At 40.8% G+C, this 22535-nt stretch overlaps 1 long non-coding RNA gene across 1 annotated transcript in view; it reads left to right on the plus strand.

Moving 5' to 3' along the window:
* The first annotated feature begins 1358 nt into the window (after positions 1–1358).
* LOC134484133 (uncharacterized) overlaps positions 1359–22535 on the plus strand; it is a 37851-nt gene continuing 16674 nt past the window's right edge. The window contains exons 1-2 of the long non-coding RNA XR_010061514.1: positions 1359–1743; positions 6840–6946. This is a non-coding gene — a long non-coding RNA (uncharacterized LOC134484133). The remainder of the gene's footprint in view (positions 1744–6839; positions 6947–22535) is intronic.

The raw sequence follows: 22535 nt of genomic DNA on the forward strand, positions 1-22535 counted from the left end.
TGTGGAGAGAGGCCAGCGAGCCTCATCCGGGACTTTACCCTCTGACCATGCACTACCGATTTCCCAGCCTCCACAGCCTGGAAGCCCCTTCAGTGTCCCCCCAAGCAGATTATAACACCGGACTCCAATGGGGGAAGCACTTCTAGGGTTCCCAGCCTACGTCACCTGAGACCGCCTTCAGTGTCCCCGAACCAGATTACAACATCATTCCTCAATGGGGGAAGCACTTGAAGAGCAGAGACCCGAGCAAGTTTGCACCTCCAGGACTACTTACATGGACTCGGCACAAGTTCAGATGCCCAAAACCCTATGAAGACCAGAGATTCAAAAAACCTGATGCTCGTGTTACAGAAAACCTACAGAAACTCAAAGATCATATAAAGGCTTCAGTCAGTAAGAGGGCCCTAGACCCCAAGAGGAAACTGACTGAGAACAAGAAATGGACAGTTCCACTTCCTCTGAGGGTTCCTTGGGGCATGAGTAATCCACTGACCAAGGATAGCAGATCACTGAGTAACACACTGACCAGGGATACCAGAAGATCTGCTTTACATCCTGCTACTAGAAAAAGAGTGGCCTCATCTTTAGTGCCCATTCTTGGGAAGATGAAAAAAAAAAAGCGGGTTATGTCTACTGGGTTTGAAAAAATCTGGACTTTGACGAGTTGGTAGCCAGAGTGCCTGCAACATCTACAAACCATAGTACTGGAGAGAACAGTGAAAGTTTCAGAGAAAACCACACTGTACCTGGGCCACCTTCTGCTGACTCTTCTACTGACAAACTGGGCCAGGTAATATTCACACACATTCCAGGTTCCCAACATCATTCCCTATCTAGACATGGAGAACTTGGATCTCCCATTTTTCCCCAAGATGTTCCTATCCACCCAGGACTTTCCGGAAATAACCAAATGTTTCCAATATTCAATAGGGTTTTTCGACATTTGTCCAGTTGTCCAAAATTCTTCCCATTGATCCTTAACGGAAAATCATATGTTCTCCTCTTCCAGAAGGAGTGTTTTTTTTTTCTTCTATTTTCATTAACTTGCAAATTTATTATTTACATTTCAAATGTTATTCCCTTTCTAGGTTATAGGTTTACATTTTCCTAGCTCTTCCCACTCAGCTTCTATAGGGGTGTTCCTAACCCGATCCACCCCCATATTACTTTCCTTCACTGGGGTTTTAGTCTTGGGAGGACCAAAGTCTTCCCCTTCCACTGGTGCCACTACTAGGCATTCAGTGATACCAATGATTTTGGAGTCCCGGGTTAGTTCATGTATAGTCTTTGGGTAGTAGCATGTAACCACTAATGAAGACAAGACAATTCTCTAGATTTAGAGAGATGGAGTATGTAAAGGTTTCCACTATGTCACAAGAGACTCTCCTGGAAAAGGCACTCTTGAAACTGGTCAATATAAGGAAAGCTGTTCAGCAGGTAGGACATGGAGGTTCTCAGTGACATCATCATCATTAGGTCCTTCCCGAAAAATATCTTGTAACCTGGAGAGCCCTAGCTCCTTCTGTGAGGTCAGAAGTGTTGTTGTGACACCACCTGCTTCTCAGATATTCCTTCAGTACATCTAGGGTTTGTAACTGGCCTTTAATTCAGAGTAAACAGCCATTTTTTAGGGAGAGCAAAGAGGATGAAAGGATCCAAGAAGAGGAGAAGGAAGCTGCCCTTCTGTCATGGTATAAAAAAGGAAGAAATACATGGTCCACTGGAGAGCTCAGTGAATCCTGGGTAGGTGTTTAGTGTGTTCCCTGAACAGACAGCATTGATCTGACCCTTCCACATATGGGAATCAAGAGCTGTGAGCCTCTCAGAAGCATCTGGACTTCCCTGTTCTTATGGTTCCTGGAAGTCAGAGAGTTTATATCATTAATTTCTTTATTCCCAAAGCCAAGGGTTGGGAAGGGCACAGTTGATTTCCTGAGAGCTCATGGACTTTTCTCTTTTTGAAAAGAAGAAAAAGGTCCTAAGGAAAAAGGGAGAGACAGGAATTGTGTCCCTAGCTCAGAGAAAACTCCTCCATGGTTTGGATACCTATATTGCAGTTTGTGTCTGACACTGATATCTGGGAGAGAGAAATGCTTCTAGTTGAGATTTCATCATCTGTCTTTCACTAGTATTACTCTGATTACCATTCCCTTACAGTAACCCTTTAGATTTCAATAGGTGAGATTAGGTAGCAGTTTCTTTTACTTTTTCCATTTTTTTTATTTTTTGGCAAAATTCATTGCTTATTTAATTGGATATTTCTATATTTACATTTCAAATGTTATTTTCTTTCCCAGTCTTTTGTCAATATGAGCCCTAACTGACCCCTCTCCCCTTCTTCTATAACCTCCCATACTGCACCTTGACATTCCCTTGAACTGGGAGTCAAACCTGGAAAGACCAAGGGCTTCTCCTTCTATTGGTGCCCAACAGGGTCATCCTCTGTTACATATGCAGTTGGAGCCATAATTCTGTCCATGCACAAAATATTGGGTTAGTACCAGAAATCTCTGGTTCTTTGGCATTGTTTTTCTTATGTAGTTGAAAGCCCCTTCAGTTCTGTTTGGAGCGACACTCTTGATGCCCTCCACTGTTGATGATATTATTATGGTTAGAATTTACTATCACTATTTTCATGGAAAATCCCCACCAAGCTGCAAAATAGTAATACACATTTGGTGGTAAAGAAAAAATAATACTATTTTAAAGTTGTCCTGCTGACTAATAATATGACAAACCTGTGACATTTCTGATACTTTGTGAACATCACCTTATTACCTGACCACACCAGTATTGTATGTTGGTCCTTGGTAAATGTTTCTTACTTTTCCCTGCCCTCTGTTACCCCTGTTATGGTATAAATTCAGCCTTGGAGGAAAATAAAATTGCCGCCCTGGTCAGACTCCTGTCTTAACGTCATTATTTGTCCCAAGAACCCTTGTCCCAATTCTATTCCAGGCACCCTCTGATCTCTCACTTACAAAAGGCACCCAAGTTGCGGCTCTTTGAAGGTGTCCTGGAGGAGAAAGTCTTTCCCTATTAATAGGCTGGTCTGTCTTCTTTGTTTGTGGAAGACTTTGCTCCTTCTTGGACCTTTGGCTCCCACCCCTAACCCCCTCCCAGAGCTATTGCTGAGTGATGGGACAAGCATTCTACTCTCATCTTTTGTGACAGGACACAGAGAATAGGGCTATGGGGTCTTAAAGCACTTTGGTGCATCACAGGGACTGTGCTCCCTCCAGACCACAATTGGTTAAGAGATCAGAGGTAAGCTTGAGCAAATCTGTGTTTTGTGTTCTGTGTTACTTTCTGTTTTGTCTCGGTGTCATGTTTCGCCTTTGTTTCATGCTGACTTGTGTTGTATGCCCCGCTGTCTGAAGGGTTTGAGTCCCAACTGGAGAAGTATTAGAGTCCACTTGGTGGTCGCTATTGGTCCTGTAAGGGGCTTATGGCTGTGACAGGTCGACTTGCTTGTTGTCACAGGCCATAGGCCCTAGAGGATGCTCTAGGAGGAGAAAGGAATATAGAGGACACTCTAGAATCACATTGGGAGGTGGGATCAGATGTTCTGCCTCATCCCAGAAACAGCTAAGGTTAAGCTGCATTTTGGGCCAGGTATTGAAGGTAATGGGCATCTGTGGAATTCACTTATAGAATGCTTTTTCTTGGTCTTGTTTGTCTAGTTTTTTTCTTTGGTATTGTCGAGTGTCTTTTTTGGCTGTTGTTTCATTTTTGGACTTGGACTGATGATAGTGTTTGAAATCATGGAACTGTTTGCTTTCTTTCTCAAGAAGTTTTACTTGGTATACTTGGTGCTTAACTTGGAAATAATTTGCTTGAGAGAAATTGTTTTCTGCCAGGGAACCTGCCTTATCTGCTGGCCCTATTGCAAGTGAGGAGTTGGTCTTCAGCATTAAGTCACCTGCCTTGTTAGTCATCATTGACATAGACAGTGCCTCTGATCCTATTCCTGCAGCAGTCAGTTCTTGCCCCTGTGGTCAAAATGCCCCAGGTTGAGAATCAGGGTAGTCCCGAAAATAGTTTCAGAAAGAGTCTGCAGCAGACTGCGAGGAACTTCTTTGTGCCAGACAGAAAAGGCTTTACTCTAGGATGACAAGAAGAGCACCGGCTCTTCAGCTTACTCCAACTGGAGGCTGTGGCCACGGTCAGGATCAATGTTTTCTTTTTCATGGCCCTCTAACTCAGTGAGGCGGCTTGGTGAACGGCTACCACTGCAGTCCTTGGAGGGCTATACTTCTATTAAAGATCAGTACTCCAATGTTAGTAATCTATTTATTGGTTGTAAGAGTCCGGAAACCCAACACAATTGTGACCACTGCCTCAGGAATGGTAGCCGAAAGCGTCCTTAAAACCAATTGCCTGTAACTATAGCTTACTCTATGATATCTGAGGCTTCAATCGGATAACACCCCCTGGGCAAGCCCCCCTTCAATTCTCAAATGCTATTTTCTCCTGGTCTTTTGGCACAAGGACATCTAGCATGTATGACAGCCTGGAAGAAACTTCCCCCTTAAAGTAGACGAACCATACAATTATTTTATCAGCCACTTGGCATCTAGCACTCAGTTCTTAACCATCTCTCTATCCTTTTGTTATTAATTCTTACTGGAAGCCTAGTGTCCTTCAGAGGCTGGGTCTCTTGAGAGGCAGAGCCACTGAGCTGACTCTAAGGAGCTGAGCTGAGCTCAGGACAATCAAAGTCCCGAGAGACAGCCAGTAACAAACCAGCTGCCACTCTGCTCTCATTTTTGTTTCACAGGCACAAAGCTTGTGCCTGATTATGGGCTGGCCTTTTTGCCCCAAGAAAGCTGGCCCATTTAGCTGTATGACTGAATGCTATTTGTCACCTATCTGGTTATTCCATGTGCTCTCACCATGTCACCCCCTAGCATTCTTGCCTGGCACCTTACCGCTGTTCTTAAGAATTTTATCACCCAAGACACTGTGTAATTTGACTTAAAATATATCCCATCCTGCTAATATGGATGTCCCAGATTCACATTCTGAAGGTACTAATTTTAAAACAAGGGATGGTACATTCCCCTAAATATTAAATTGATATACTTGGGGTCTTAGAACGTTTCAATCAGAGGTTGATACAGAGATTATAATTACTTTAAAATTGTTAAAAGATACAGTGCATTCTTACTGACCTGCTTTTGGGCAAAAAGATCCAAAGAAGGAGCCCAGCGAGGCACTTAACATGGCGTAAGGTACACGCGACTTCATCTACAGCCTGCATTCCACTCAAAGGACCTGCTTCCTCAAAGAACTGCATCGCTTCAAGAAGAATGAGAAACCTAACACCCACTCCAGGACAGCTAAATTATGTATTCTTCAAAAATGCAATACCATTCATAGGATTTGACTTTTTGGATAATGCAATTATGATTGTTGCAGGAACCCAAATTGTATTGTCTATTTGATTTATTTTGAGACTTTAAAAAATGTCAATCAGCATGCTATTTTTCCTTCTATGTATCAACACATTATTTATTTTTCAGTTAATGATGCTGTACATTAATTATTCGGGGTTTGCTTATTCCTTATTGGACATGCATGGTATACCTATTTATCTCCTTGTCTTTTGCTTATATATTTTGGCCCTTGGACATTTAATCATTTATCAGCCTTGTTAAGTAACAGGGAGATAATATAACAACAAAACCTATTCACTTATATTATCATAGGCTAACTATCGACGATGCTTTGATGAGGGTCAAGTTCACCTACAAATCTCCATCCCAGTCCAGGGAAGGACATTTTTGTTCCTCAGTCAAATGAGGCCATCATTCTTTTTTGCCTACTGTCCTGATGCCTTTGCTGAAAAACCAAAAAATTCTCACCCCTGCGTGCAGAGCTGGACAGTCATTGATGGATAGAGAATGATATATTCATGAATAAATGGCCTAAGACAGGAGGGCCGACATTAGCTGCTGCCTTATCCCATGATGGGCCCTGGCTACAAGATTCTCTTTGCCATGTGACAAATGACACCCCAAGTTAGACAGACGCAGTTTCCAAGGGGTGCATTCCAGTACATGCATGGGCAATGATCACTTTTACATTTGAATATATGTAAATTGGAGATGTTGGTTGCAATTCCCTTGAAGCCCTCCATTGTAGATGTTATTATTATGATTAGTATTAAGTATGACTGGGTTCATGGAAAATCCCCAGTCAGCTGCAGAAGACTAATACAAATCTGGTGGTCAAGAAAATAAAAATATGGTAATGTTGTCCTGCTGATTAATAATATGACAAACCTGTAAACTCTGTACCATCCTTTCAACATCAATCCGTGACCAAACAAATCATGTGTTTTGCCCTGCGTAAATGTTTCTTAGTTCCACCTCCCTCTGTTAACCCTCTTATGGTATAAATTCAGCCTTGGAGAAAAATAAAATTGACGCCTTTTTCAGACTCTTGTCTTGGCATCCTTCTTTGGTCCTTTGTCCCACATTCTCTTCCAGGTACCCTCAGAACCCTCACTTACACAGCATTTGTAATCCCTTCTCAAAATCTACCAACAACATATCAGTTGTCAGTAAACTAGTTTGCCACTAGCATTCACTTCTGTATTTGATATGCTCTAGCTGTCTCTCTTAGGAAGGAGCTATATCCGGTACCTGGCAGAATGCACTTCATAGCTTCATCACTCATATCTAGTTTTGAATATATATATATTCAAATATATATATTTGGTGTCTCCTACAGCAATGAGGTTAGGTAGAATTTTAGCATGGATTGTGCGCAACTAGCTAAAGAATGTAGAATCCACAAATGACAATGGCAAATAATCTCACTCCTGTTCTTAGGAACCTATTGAGGTTGATGTTTAACTGGACCTCAAGCCATTCCTCTCACTGCCCATCCTCCTAAGTATGATGTATGGCCTGAAGAAATAATCATGGTGGGAACACAGGTAGGTAGATATGAGAGAACTGATACTTAATTGGAAATAGAACCACATTCTATAGTCAATGTTGTCCTTTGTTTTATTGATATCTGCTATTTTTTGGATAAAATAAGCATTTGGGAGTTTATCATTCGAAGTAGGTAGACAATATTTACATTGTTATATTCATTCTATTGCTAGACCCACATTGTTGCCAAAATCAATGAAAAAAAATGGAATTGGAAAACAGATTATTTGATAACACATTCTGGAATATATATATATATATATATATTCCAGAATATATACACACACACACATATATATATATATATATATATATATATATTCCAGAATATATATACGTATATACTATATATATATATATATATATATATATATATATATATATATATATATAAATTCCCCAAACAAGGAATGTTCAAATAGAAAATGAAATACAATATACACTCAATTAAAGGTCTGTAGGGTAAATACAGGTTTTTGGGAAACAAAGAAAACCTAGGAAACTGAACTGTATATCACAGAAATGGACCTCGTAATAGAATTATGATCCAGAAGAATCTCCTCCATCCTATGTTCCTAGATGTTTTCTACTCATGCCAAGCCCCTGAATAACTTTCTCCATTCAGACCATGTAAACACTAATACAGGAAAGAGAAGTATCTAGACTTGGAGAGATGAAGTTTGTAGTACGTACAGGTTTCCACTGTGTCATAGGAGACACACCTGCAAATCACATTCTTGAATCTATTCAATGTACCTCTCCAATATTCCTTCAGTACATATAGGGTTTACTAATTGGTTGCTAATTCAGTGTAAAGGGCCATTTAGGAGGGAGGACAAAGAGGATGAAGAAATCAGAGGTGTGGAAAAGAAAGCTGGCCTTCTGTCTTGGTATAAAAAAAGGAAGATATGCATGGATTATGGGAAATCTCAGTCCTTGGTAGGAGTTGAGTATATTCACTTGAGACACAGACATGACCTTAGCCCTCCACATACGGGATTCAGGTGCTGGAGCCTCTCAGAAGCATCCTGACTTCCCTGCTTCTAATGGTTCCTGGAAGTCAGAGAGTTTATATCATTAATATCTTTATCCAAAAGGCCAGGTGTTGTGAAGGACACTGTTCTTTTCCTTAGAACTCATCGTTTTTATTCTTTCTGCCCAGAAGAAAATGGTCCTAAGGAAGAAGTAAAAAAAACATGTATTCTTTCCTCAGCTCAGAGGAAATTACTCAATTATTTGGATACTTATAGAGCAGTATGTTCTGATACTGGTATTTGAGAGAGAGAATTGCTCCAAATTTGGACTTCATCACCTCAGACTTTCCACTAGTATTATTCTGACTATAATTCCCTGATAGGGACCATTTGGATTACTGAGCCAATAGGTCTGATTAGCTGCTAATTTTCTTTTCTTTTCTTTCTTTAATTTTTTTTTTATTTTTTTAGCAAATTTTATAGCATTTTTAAATGGGTATTTCTATATATACATTTCAAATGTTATTTTCTTTCCCAGTTTCTTGTCCATAAGATTCCTAACTGGTCTTCTTACCCTTCTTCTATAATGCATTTACTGAGCCTTGACATTCCCTTGAACTAGCAATAAAAACTAGGGAGAACCAACGGCTTATCCTATCACTGATGCCCAAAATCACCATACTCTGCCACATATGCAGTTGGAGCCATAAGTCTGTCTATAAACAGTCTTTGAATATTGGTTTAGTACCAGAAAGCTCAGGTTAGTTGAACTTGTTTTTCTTATTTGGTTGAAAGTCCATTCAGTTCTTGAAATCCTTTCTCAACATCTACAAACAAGGGGTCTTTTTTCAGTTATCTGGTTTGCCACTAGCAATCACTTCTGTATTTGACATGCTCTGGCTGTCTCTCTAATGAAAGATCTATAACTGTTTATTGGCAGAATGCACATTTTAGCTTCATCAATCTTATCTAGTTTTGATGCCTGATTTTATATATATATATATATATATAAAATGGCTCCTACAACTATGAATTTTAGTGGAATATTTACATGGATTCTGTGCAATTAGGTCAAGAATATAGGATCCACAAATGACAATGCCAAATAGATTCCTTCCTGTTCTTATGAACCTGCTGAAGTTGAGGTTTCACTGGACCTCAAGCAATACATTTTGCTGCACATCCCCCTGAAACTGACGTTTGGACTGAAAAACTCTCATGTCTTGCCCTGGGAATACAGGAAGATAGATATTAGAGAAAAGATATGTAATAGAACTATAGAACTGCATTCTATAGTCATTGTTGTCTTTGCTTAACTGATGTCTGTTAATCTTTGGATATTATAATGATTTGGGAGTTGATCATTTGAAGTAGTACACAATATTTCCACTGTTATATTCACGCTATAGCTGGGTCAAGTTTGTTTACCAAATTTATTGCAAAAAATGGAATTCGAAAAATGAAATTTTTGAGTACACATGCAGGAATATATATATAATGTCCCCTGTCAATGAATGTACAATCAAAAAATGTAACAAAATATCCACTAAATTAAAGGTCTGTAGGGAAAATTTTGGCACATGTGAAACTGAGAAAACCTAGGGATTTGAATTGTATTTCACAGGATTGGACCTGGGAATGAAATTAATCTCCAGAAGAATCTCCTTCACTCCTTGTTCCTAGATATTTTCTACCAATGCTAAGCTCTTGCCTAACTTTCTCCATTCAGAGCATGTGACTACTAATGAAGCAGAGAGAATTATCTAGTTGTAGAGAGATGTAGCATGTAAAGTTTCCACTGTGTCAAAGGGGACACTACTGGAAAGGGCACCCTTTAAACTGGTCAATGTAAGGAAAGCTGTTTAGCAGGTAGGCCATGGCAGTTCTCAGTGACATCATCATTAGGCCCTCCATGAAAAATCCCTTGTATCCTGGGGAGCCCTAGCTTCTTCTGTGACATAACAAGTGTTGCTTCGTCAGCAATTGTCTCTCAGATATTCCTTCCATATATCTATGGTTTACTAATTGGCCTCTAATTCAGAGTAAAGAGCCATTTGGGAGGGTGAACAAACAGGATTAAGAGATCAGAGATGGGAAGAAGGAAGCTGGTCTTTTGTCTTGGTATAAAAGAAAAAGAAACATGTTGTTCTTGGGAAAACACCCTGGGAAGATGGCTTTAGTTTTTTTGATCTCTGGTTTAACTGTGATCTTGGAGAAGTTGCTGAACATTCTAAAGACCTTTGGGCAGATGGTAAAGTTTCTAGATACCCCTTTTTTATTTCATTGGTCCTGGGGATTGTACGGCTGATGGTAAATGTTTCCCAGGAAGACTGCTAAGCCAGATTGATTTTTGGATGCTTTAGAAGACATGGAATATTTCTGATATGCTTGGGCTGATGTCACAAGGTCTAAAAGATATTTTTCGATGTGGACTTTCCCTCAGACCTTTGAAAATATAAAAATATCTTTTGTAATTTTGAAGTCTAATTTGCACAATGACAAATCACTTTGATCACAATGGACAACACTTTCTGGAGCCCTAGAGCGGTGTGAAGAAATTCCCTGAATCCCTGGGAAGACGGTGAACATGCCTTTTTGGTAGAAAAATGAGTTTCTTGAGCATCTTGTGACAATATGGAATGTCCAGTATGCCCATGTAAGGATTGGCAACTTTCCAAAATTCCTTCGTCATTTTTGGAAAATTCCAAGGGCCTTTGGACAGATGGAGAATGTGTGGGACTCACCTGAGGAGTAGTTGTATCTTTTGGTGTCTCTTTGTTACCAAAGATAACACAAGATCCCAATTCACAACTGTCTTCCTCAGAGGAGAAAGTTCTCAAGACTCCATCCGAAGGATAAAATCTTAACCCTGTGTTTCTAGAGACTGGATGCTTATGGTCCACTATGGTAGAGGGAGAATGCCATCTATTTCTTCCCAGAGTGCACATGTGATATAAATCTACTTGGGTAGACAGGGATAGTTGTAAAGCATGCTGTTCAGGTGCAGTAGATCCTCAGACATCCTTCTCAGATGAGGAAGGTCTTAATGTATCATGTATATGTGTAGAAATCCTGACTGTGACATCAGAATGGGGGTTAGGTATTAGAGCTACCTCTGAAGATGTGACTTCTCCTAGAGCATCATGGACATATGTGAAAGATCTGGGAGCCACATGAGCAGATAAGGATGTTTCTACACATCATTGTGTAATTGTGGAAGTTCCAAGAAAATTTTCTTCTGCTGGAGAAATGGAATCAGACTTTCATATAGAAGTGTCAGGTTCCCTAGCCTGCTTGATAGGCAAAACGGCTTCCAAGGCACCTTCAGGAGAGAAGGTAAAATCCAGAGCCTTTGAAGTATTTTGCAGATGTTCTGGGTCTGCTTGTGGATATAAAGAAGGACTGGATACCCTTTGGGAATATTTGGAAGAGTCTGTAGCGTCTTTTGTGTTTGTGGATGTTGGCTGAGCTTGAGGAGATTAAGAAGTTCGTATAGACACCTGTGAAGTTAGCAGAGGTCATATCCATTGCTTTGCACAAATGCAATCCAAGCAATCCCTTTCCTCAGCTGTTGAGGATGGTAAAGACACTGGTGTTTCGTTATCATGTTCCCCCACACCTGGTTCATATATGGTTGAATCCATAACCTTCTCTACAGACGTAATATGTCCTAGAACATCTTTTGTACATGTGTCACATCGGCAAACCATTTCTACATATGTGGCTGTGGGTAGAACTCCTTTTGTAGATGTTTCTTGTCCCACAGTCTCTTTAAGAGATAGAGTACTACTCAGAGAATCCTGCTAAGTTTTGGGATATGGTAGCATCTCTGCTGTATATGTGGAAAAATTTAGAGCCTCTCCTTACAGGACAGAATGACCTAGAGTCCTTGAGGAGGTAGGGGATGTTGTATCTTCTCTGCAATTTGTATAAATATGGAGTCTGCATGGCTCATTGACAGTGTGTTGTGATAAACTTGGTTCTTTTGGGCCTGATTACAAGTCAGGAGGGACCTTTTCGGTGGTAGAGGATATTTGAATAATTCTCTGTTGTATAGTGACATTGTAAGTACTGGGGGAGATGGTGAGGGTGCTAGATCCTATTTTTTATATGCTGAAGGCACAAGAGTTCCTTTGGTGGACTCAGAATTTTCTACCACATCTTGCTTGGGTATGGAACACTGAAGAGCCCCTTCTGAAATTGTCAATGGTCCTTGATCTAATGGTGTACATGCGGAAAGTTTTGTCTCTGCTTGGGCTGGTATGTGTGTTATGAGGTTCACTTTGGGATTTGTGACTGCATTTTTTCACCCTGGACCATAAGTGATGATTTAATCTCATTTTTAATAGTGGAGGACTTTTAAGTTGCTCTTGGTTTAATAGGGAAGTTCTGAAACCCCCTTTTTCAGCAGAATTAGGTTTAAAACTCACTTTACCCTAAGCAGATTGCATTAGGCACTTTGATGTAGATTGGGGACATCTTTGACTGTCTTTCGGATTGGACATAGCTCTCTGCCCTGCTTTGGCAGCTGTCAACAGTATTAAAGTCTCCGGTGGAGAGGGGGCATGTATTAATCCATTTGTGGAATATGAATAATCACTGAGATTACCTTTAAGAGAAGTAGTTTTGCAGCCCTCATTGTCTGATGGGGCCTGTTGTACATCCCCTTGACCAGAGGGATCTTGTCCATCACATTTGGAGGAGAATTGGAATGATTAGAGACCTACAGGATAGGGAATGAACATTTGAAACTCCTTTGGAAACTCTGTGGGACAGAGAGCTGATCACCCAGAAGAGTGGGCAATACTGGGACCTCAGGGAAGGAGAGACTGCCGCTTGTGCCCACCTGTGCCCACATCCCGAGCCCAAGAGGAAACTGCACAGTGCCTCTGGATACATGAATATAGGAGCAGTCAAGGTACAGGAGCCCTGCAGTCCAAACTGCATCTTTATCTAGTTTAGTCCAAAATGCATCCTACACCCAAATCTCATGGGATTGGGAAGACTTAGAGCATCAGAGGGGTGGAAACCCCTGAAATCCACCTAGCTCCAACTGGGCCTCCTGTGCATAGGGACCTAGGAGCAGTAGGGGTAGGACATTTCTGCTTGTGGCTCTCATAGAGAGCTGAAAGTCAGCTGAGGAACGACTTCTGGCCTGATACCAGAGGTAAATCCAACTTTTCTGCTCTAAGTGACCTGACTGGTGGACTCAGAACAAGCAAAGGCAGAACTCTTCTGGGACCAGGCACTTCCAGTTTCTAGCTTTCTCTTGAAACTCGTCATACCGGCCCAGAGCTCCCTGCTCCTAGACGCTGTGGGAGAGAGAGCTAATTACCCAGTATTGTGCACAATACTGAACCTACAAGGAAAAGAGGCTCCCATGTCTTCCCACTGTTACCCACATCTCTGGCCCCAGACAAAAGAGCATAGTGCTTCTGGACCCAGGAATATAGAGGAGTAAAACTGCAGGAGCACCATGTCCCAGACTGTGCCTGGATCTGAAATGAACTGGTTGAATAGCTCCCTGCACACAAATCCAGAGGGTGGGGGAACTAGACTTTCAGAGGAGCGGACACTCCTGGGAAACAAGAGGATACTACTCTATCCCCAGATTCCTGTCTCAAGAGGAAAACACCTTGTGCCTTCCGTGCCCCCACCCGCACAGAAGGACCTAGGAGAAGTATGTGAATTTCCTTCTGATTCCTGCCCACAGGGAGAGCTGAAAGCCAGTGGACAGGAGAAACTACTCGGCTGAGAGCAGAATACTCTGTTCCCATAACTGGCTAAAAGAAATCAGGAAAACAGGTTTACAGCCGTCCTGACACACGAGCCTACAGGACTGTCAAGCCACAGTCATAAAGAGCAAGACAAGCTAACTCCAGAGACAACCTGATGGCTAGAGGCAAGAACAGGAACTCAAACAACAGTAATCTAGACTACTTAGGCTCATTCAGAGCCCAAATCTCCCACAAAAGCAAACACTGGATATCCAAACACACCAGAGAAGCAAGATCTAGATTTAAGTTCACATTTTATCATAACCATGGGGGATGTTAAGAAGTTCATAAACAACTCCTGTAAGAAAATACAGGTCAGTAAACAAATACAGAAGTAAACAGGTAGAATCCCATAAAGAGGGAACAAAAAGGTACCTTAAGAACTACTGGGAAAACAACAAAACAGGAGAAGGAAATGAACAAAACCATCCCGGTATTAAAAATGGAAATAGAAACAATAAAGAAACACAGAGGAAGACAACCCTGGAGATGGAAAACCTAGGAAAGAGACCAGGAGTCACAGATGTTAGAATCACCAACAGTATAAAAGAGATAGCACATATAATCTAATGAGCAGAAGATTCCATAGAAAACATTGACACAACTGTCAAAGATAATGTAAAACCGAAAAAAAACTCCTAGCCCAAAACATACAGGAAATCCATTACACAATGAGAAGATAAAAACCTAAGGATAACAGGATGGAAGAGAGTGAAGACTGCCAACATCAAGGGACCGTAATATCTTCAACAAAATTATAAAAGAAAACTTCCCTAATCTAAAGGAAGAGATGTCCATAAACGTACACAAAGCCTACCGAACTCCAAATAGATTGGACTGGAAAAGGAAATAATCCCATCACATAAAAGTCAAAACACCAAATTCACAAAAAAATATAAATATTAAAAGCAGTAAAGGGAAAGGTTAAATAACATATAAAGGCAAAGCTGTCAGAATTCCACTAGAATTCTCACCAGAGACTATGAAACCCAGAAGATCCTGGACCGATGTCATACAAACACTAAGAGAACACAAAGGCCAGCCCAGGTTACTGTATCTAGCAAAACTCTCAATTAACATAGCTGGAGAAACCAAGATATTACATGACAAAACCAAATTTGCATAATATATTTTTACATATCGAGTAAGACAAAGGAAACTAACTGGCAAACCCCAACACAAGGAGTCAGGTAAAATCATAGGTAAAGCAAGAAATTAATCTTTTCACAACAAAACAAAGAGAAGCACAGAAACGTAAACTAACCTTCAATATGAAAATAAGAGAAAGTTACCATCACTAATCCTTAATATCTCTCAACTTCAAAGGACACAATTTCCCACTAAGAATACACAGATTGACAAACTGGATATGTAATGAGGACCCAGCGTTTTGAACTACAGGAAACACACTTCAGAGACAAAGACAGACACTACCTCAGAGTAAAAGGCTGAATAAATACTTTCCAAGCAAATTGTCTGAAGAAGCAAGCTGGAGTAGCGATTCTAATATCATATAAAATCTACTTTCAACCAAAAGTCATCAAAAATCATAAGGAAGGACACTTCATATTCATCAAAGGAAAAATCCACCAAGATGAACTCTAAATCACTAATATCTATGCTCCAAATAAAAAGGGACCTACATACATAAAAGAAACCTTACTAAAGCTCAAAGAACATATGGCACCGCAAATAATAATAGCAGGAGATTTCAACGCCCTACTGTCATCATTAGACCGATCAGGGAAACAGAAATTAAACAGAGACATAGGCAGATTAACAGAAGTTATAACCAAATGGACTTAACAGATATTTTAGAACATTCTATCATAAAATAAAAGGATATAACTTCTCACCACTTCATGGCACTTTCTCTAAAATTGATCATATAATCAATCAAAATCCAGGCCTAAAAAAATATGGAAAGATAATAATAATCCAATGCATCCTATCAGACTCCATGGGCTAAAACTGTTCTTCAATAACAATTAGGAAAGAACACCCACATATACATGGAAGTTGAACAATGCTCTACTCCATGATAACTTGGTCAAGGAAGAAATGAAGAAAGAAATTAAAGACTTCTTAGAATTTCATGAAAATTAAGGTACAATATACCCAAACTTTTGGGACTAATGAAAGCTATACTAAAAGGAAAGCTCATATCTCTGAGTGCCTGCATAAAGAAACAGGGGAGAGCATACAGCAGCAGCTTGACAGCACACCTAAAACTCTAGAACAAAAAGAAGCAAATATTCACAGGTGTAGTAGAAGGCAGGAAATAATCAAACTCAGAGCTGAAATCAACCAAGTAGAAAAAAAGGGGACTATACAAAGAATGAAGAGAACCAAATGCTGGTTCTTTGAGAAAATCAACAGGATACATTAACCCATAGCCAGACTAACCAGAGGGCACACAGAGTGTTTCCAAAATAACAAAATCATAAACGGAAAGGGAGAAATAACAGCAGAATCAGAGCAAATTATAAAATTTATCGGGGGTTGAGAATTTAGCTCAATGGTAGAGCACTTCTGTAGCAAGCACAAGGACCTGGGTTCGGTCCCCAGCTCTGAAAAAATAATTTAAAAAAAGTTATCAGATTGTCCTACAAATGCCCATATTCAAGAAAACTTGAAAATATGGAGAAAAAGGACAATTTTCTCGACAAATTCCAGGTACCAAAGCTAAATCAGGAACAGAAAAACCGTTTAAACAACCAATAACTGTTAAGAAATACAAGCAATCATTAAAAGCCTCCCAACATAAAAGGAGTCCAAGATCAGATGGGTTTAGTTCAGAAATCTATCCAATATTCATAGAACATTTCATACCAATACTGTCCAAACTATACAACAAATTTGAAACAGGTGGAGCACTACCGAATTCCTTTTATGAAGCCACAATTACTCTTATACATAAACCACACAAAGACCCAACAAAAAAGAAAACTTCAGAGCAATTTCCGTTATGAATATTGGTGCAAAAATACTCGATAAAGTCTTGCAAACTGAGTCCAAGAACACATCAAAAAATCATCCATCATGATCATGTAGGTTTTATCCCAGGCATGCAGGGATGGTTTTGTATATAGAAACCATCAACATAATCCACTATATAATCACACTCAAAGATAAAAACCCAATGATCCTTTCATTACATGCTGAGAAAACATTTGAAAAAATTTAAAACTACTTCATGATAAAAGTCCTGGAAATTATAGGGACATAAGGACCGTTCCTAATCATATACAGCAAACCAGTAGCTAACATTAAATTAAATGGAGAGAAACATGAAGCAATCCCACTAAAATCAGGGACATGACAAGGCTGTCCACTCTCTCACAATTTATACAATGTAATTCACGATGTCTTAGCCAGAGGAAGCAAACAACAAAAGGAAGTCAAAGGTATATAGACTGGCAAGGAAGAAATAAAAATAGCACTGTTTGTAGATGATATGATAGTATATTTAGTGACCTCAAAAGTTTCACAAGATAATTCCTGAGCCTGATAAACAATTTTAGCAAAGTGGCTGGGTATAAAAGTAACTCTACACAAAAGCTAAACTAGCAGAGCAAGAAACTAGGCATATGACAACCTTCACAATAGCCCCAAATAATATAAATATCTCAAGGTGACTTTATCCAAGCAAGTAAAAGATATGAGCATATGAGCAGAACCACAAGTCTCTGCAGAAAGTGAAGGAGATTTCAGAAGATGGAAAGATCTCCCATGCTCATGAACTGGCAGGAATAATATAGTAAAAATGGCCATTATACCAAAAGCAACCTACAAATTAATTCCAATCCCCATCAAAATTCCAATCCAATTCTTCGTAGAGTTAGACAGTACAATTCATTATTTCATCTGGAATAACAAAAAACACAGAATAGCTAAAACTATCATCAACAATAAAAGGACTTCCTTGGGAATCACTATCCCTGAACTCTAGTATTACAGAGCAACAGTGATAAAAACTGTATGGCATTGAGACAGAGCCAGGCAAATCAACCAGTAGAATAGAATTGAAGACCCAGAACTTAAACCATACTCCCATGGTCACTTAATTTTTGAGAAAGAGCCAAAACCATCCAATGGAAAAAAAGATAGCATTTTCAGCAAGTGGTGCTGGTTCAACTGGAGGTCAGTATGTAGAAGAAGGCAAATTGGCCCACTCTTACTGCCCTGTAAAAAGCTAAAGTCCAACTGGATCAAGGACCTCCACTTCAAACCAGATAAACTCAAACTAACAGAAGAAAAAGTGGGGAAGCATCTGGAACACATGGGCACTTTAGAAAATTTCCTGAACAAAACTCCAAAGGCTCATGTTCTAAGATCAAGAATCAACAAATGCCATCTCATAAAACCGCAAAGCTTCTGTAAGGCAGAGGACACTGTTCTTAGGACAAAATGGCAACCAACAGATAGAAAAAAGATCTTTCCAATCCTACAACAGATAGAAGGGTAATATCCAAAATATGCAAAGAAAACAAGAAGTTAGACTGCAGGAGACAAATAACCCTATTGAAAAATGGGGTTCAGAGCAAAACAAAGAATTCACAGCTGAAGAATATCGAATGTCAGTGAAACACCTAAAGAAATATTCAACATCTTTACACACAAGGGAAATGCAAATCAAAACAACACTGAGATTTCACCTCAAACCAGTTAGAATGGCTACGATCAAAAACTCAGGTGACAGAAGATGCTGGCGAGGATGTGGAGAAAGAGGAACACTCCTCCATTGTTGGTGGGATTGCAGACTGGTCCAACCATTCTGGAAATCAGTCTGGATGTTCCTCAGAAAATTGGACATTGAACTACCTAAGAACCCAGCTATACCTCTCTCGGGCATATACCCAAAAGATGTCCCTTCATATAACAAAGACACATGCTCCACTATTTTCGTAGCAGCCTTATTTATAATAGCCAGAAGCTAAGAACCAAGATGCCTTCAACAGAGAAATGGATACAGAAAATGTGGTACATCTACACAATGGAATATTACTCAGCTGTCAAAAACAATGTCTTTATGAAATTCTTAGGCAAATGAATGGAACTGGAAATATCATCCTGAGTGAGGTAATCCAATCACAGATTCACATACATGGTATGCACTCATTGATAAGTGCTATTGGCTCAAATTCTCGAATTACCCTAGATGCACAGAACCAAAATGTGAATGCTTCACTCCTTCTTTAAAAGGGGATCAAGAATACCCTTGTCAGGGAATAGGGAAGCAAATTGTAGAACAGAGGCAGAAAGAACACCCACTCAGAGCCTGCCCCACATGGGGCCCATACATATACAGCCAGTAAACTAGGTAAAAAGGATGAATCAATGAAATGCAGGGTGATAGGAACCAATGTAGATCTCTCCTGAGAGACACAGCCAGAATACAGCAAATACTTAGGCAAATGTCAGCAGCAATCCACTGTACTGAGAATGCGACCCCTGCTAAAGGAATCAGAGCAAGGCCTGAAAGAGTTAATGGGCTTGAGACCCCATCTGAACAAAAATGCCAACCAAACCTAGGTTCAACCGACTAAGCCACTACCCAAGCCTATACATGAACTGACCTGAACTCCAAATTCACAGGTATCAATGAATGCCTATTAGGGGCACCAGTGGAAGGGGAAGTCTTTGGTTCTCCCAAGAATGAACCCCCAGTGAATGGCATTTTTGGGAGAAGGGCAGTAATGTGTGGGTGGATCGGGAGAGGAAAACCCCTATAGAAGGGGAGAGGGAGGGGCTAGGAAAATGTTAATGGGCAAACTTGGAAGGGGAATAACATTTGAAATGGAAATAAGAAATACTCAATTTAATAAAGATGGAAGAAAAAAAGATACTCCCTCTGGAAGAGGAGAATGTATGATTTTCCTTTCAGGATCTGTGGGAGGAATTTTGGACACCTGGGCAAATGTGGAATAACCCTATAGAACATTGGAACCATTTGGTTATTTCCGGAAAGTCCTGGGTGGGTAGGAACATCTTGGGGAAAAATGGGAGATCCAAGTTCTCCATGTCTAGATAGGGAAGGATGTTGGCAACCTGGAATGTGTGGGGAAAGTACCTGTCCCAATTTGTCAGTATAAGAGTCAGCAAAAAGTGGCCCAGGCACAGTGTGATATTCTTTGAGTCTTTCACTATTCTTTCCAGTATTGTGTTTTGTAGATGTTACAGGCACTCTGGCTACCAACTCGTCCTAGTCCACATGTTCCTCAAACCCAGTAGACATAACCCGCTTTTCTTTTCTTTACTTTTTTTTTTCATCTTCCCAAGAACCAAGAATGGGAACTTAGATGAGGCCACTCTTTTTCGGGTAGCAGGATGTAAAGCAGATCTTCTGATATGCCTAGTCAGTGGGTTTCTCAGTGATCTGCTATCCTTGATCAGTGTATTACTCATGCCCTCAGAAACCCTCAGAGGAAGTGGAACTGTCCATTTCTTCTTCTCTGTCAGTTCCCTTCTGGAGTCTACGTCCCTCTTATTGACTGAAGCCTTTATATGATCTTTGAGTTTCTGCAGGTTTTCTGTAACACGAGCATCAGGTTTTTTGAATCTCTGATCTTCATAGGGTTTTGGGTATCTGAACTTGTCCCGAGCCATTCTAAGTAGTCCGGGAGGTGCAAAGTAGCTCGGGTCTCTGGTGCTCAATTGCTTCCCCCACTGGGGTAGGAAGTTATAATCCACTTGGGGGACACTGAAGGTCTTCCACGCTGTGGAGGCTGGGAACCCTTAAAATGCTTCCCCCATTGGAGTCCGGTGTTATAATCATCTTGGGGGACACTGAATGGGCTTCCAGGCTGTGGAGGCTGGGAATCCTTCAACTGATTCCACTGTTGCACTCAGGTGTTGTTGTCATCTTGGGGGACACTGAAGGGTCCAGGCCGTGGAGGCTGAGAAATCGTTGATGCATGGTCAGAGGGTGAAGTCCGGGATGAGGGTCGCTGGCCTCTCTCCTCACATCTGGTCGTTTAGTCTTTAAGGAAATTGAACAAGAAATGTCGAATGGGCTACTACCATGTGAAGGGGCAGTGAATGTACTTGCCAGTGGTGAGTCATGGTAAGCATCAGTTGAGCTGTATCCTTTGAGTATGTCTCTCTATCTTCCGAGAACTGTGGACAAGTCCGGAAGGCAAAGCAGGGAAATATCGAGTGACCATTGATCTCAGGAAACATCCAAAGCTCGAGAGGAGCTGTCCTCGAGTTTGCACAGGGAAGTAGCGAGGTCTGCATGGGGCAGTAGCGAGTTCTGCAAGAGGCAGTCGCGAGGTCTGCACCAGGCAGTCAGGAGCTGCTTCACTTGTCATTTCTGCTTGTAGTTGCGGGGCGATCATCCAAGCTTTCTGAATGAGGAGGAACCCTGTCGAATCTCTTCCTTTGTGTCCAGAGTGCTATTCTGCTATTGTGCACACTGTCAGGGGCCAAGACAAGGGATTCGGGAAGGAGCAACATGAATGGAAAGGGCAAGGGGTGCTTAGGACACTGTGCGGTCAAGCGACACTTACAACACGGTAGATCCCTCTAACCAGAGGCCATCTGTGGTGCAGTGATGTGTCTTGGAGCCTCATAACCGAATGGGAAAGGTTGATCCAGGCCCTTGATCCTCAGAGACTGCAGGGACTAGAAAATCACTGGTGGATTTTTTTAGGGAATGAACATGTTATAGGATTTGTATAGAGCATTGAATGCATGGGATTGATATTAGAATTCCATTTGAGTTCCAGATATTACTGTGATGCTTCTGCCTTGATGTATCACTATTTTTTCTTGTCCCAAAGCTCTTAATATTCTTTCCGTGATGATATATTTGAAATATTGAGTATGCTACACAATGGAAAGTATTTTCTCTAATCACATATATTGAAATTCTAAATATGTCTTGATATCGTATGCAGTTGCCTTTATTATTACTATTATTAACAATTGTATTTTTTTGCATTTCAAATATTACCCCCTTTCCGGTCCGCCTCTATAATCCCCACCACCACATACTCTTCCTCTTTGTCTCTAAGAACGTGCGTCCCCAACACCCCCAGTCGTTCTTACCTCACCCCTCTAGATTCGCTCTTCTCTGGGACATCAAGCTACTAAGGACCAAGTGCTTCCCCTTCCACTGATGTGAGATGAGGCAATTCTCTGCTACATTTGTAGGGTACCAGAACATGTATATTCAATGGTTGGTGGTTAGGTCCATGGGTTCCCTGAGGGGTCTGGTTAATTGATATCGTTGTTCTATCTCTAATAACAATCCCCTTCAGCCCCTTCAGCCCTTCCCCTACATCTTCCATTGGGATCTCTAGGTTGAGTTCAATGGTTAGCTGTGAATATCTGCATCTGTCTCAGTCAGGTGTTGGCAAAGCCTCTCAGAGGACAGGCATATCAGACTCCTGTTTGCAAGCACATATCAGCAGCAGCAACAGTGTCCAGGTTGGTGTCTGCAGATCTCTGGATGGCCTTTCTTTCAGCCTCTGCCCCACTTTCCCCTCTGCAATTCCATTAGACAGGATAACTCTGAATATATTTGAGATGGGTGAGTGGTCCCATCCTTACACTGGGGGCCATGTCTATCTACTGGAGGTGGTGTCTTCAGGTTAATTTCAGTGTTATTGTTGATGTTGGCCAATGTCATCAGTATTGGGTCCAGGGAACCTGTCGCATTCCTAGTATCTGGTTTATCCTAGAGGTTACCCCCATCCTCAACTGTTCCTTCTCTCTATACTAATTTTCCTGGTCCTCTGTTTTTTTCCCTGTTTCTTCCAACATCTTATCCTGATCTCCTAATTTTCTATTTCACTCCCCTCTCCCACACAGGGTGATTCCTCCATCTGACT

Source organism: Rattus norvegicus, chromosome X (assembly GCF_036323735.1).
Source record: "Rattus norvegicus strain BN/NHsdMcwi chromosome X, GRCr8, whole genome shotgun sequence".
In the NCBI taxonomy this organism is placed as follows: domain Eukaryota; kingdom Metazoa; phylum Chordata; class Mammalia; order Rodentia; family Muridae; genus Rattus; species Rattus norvegicus.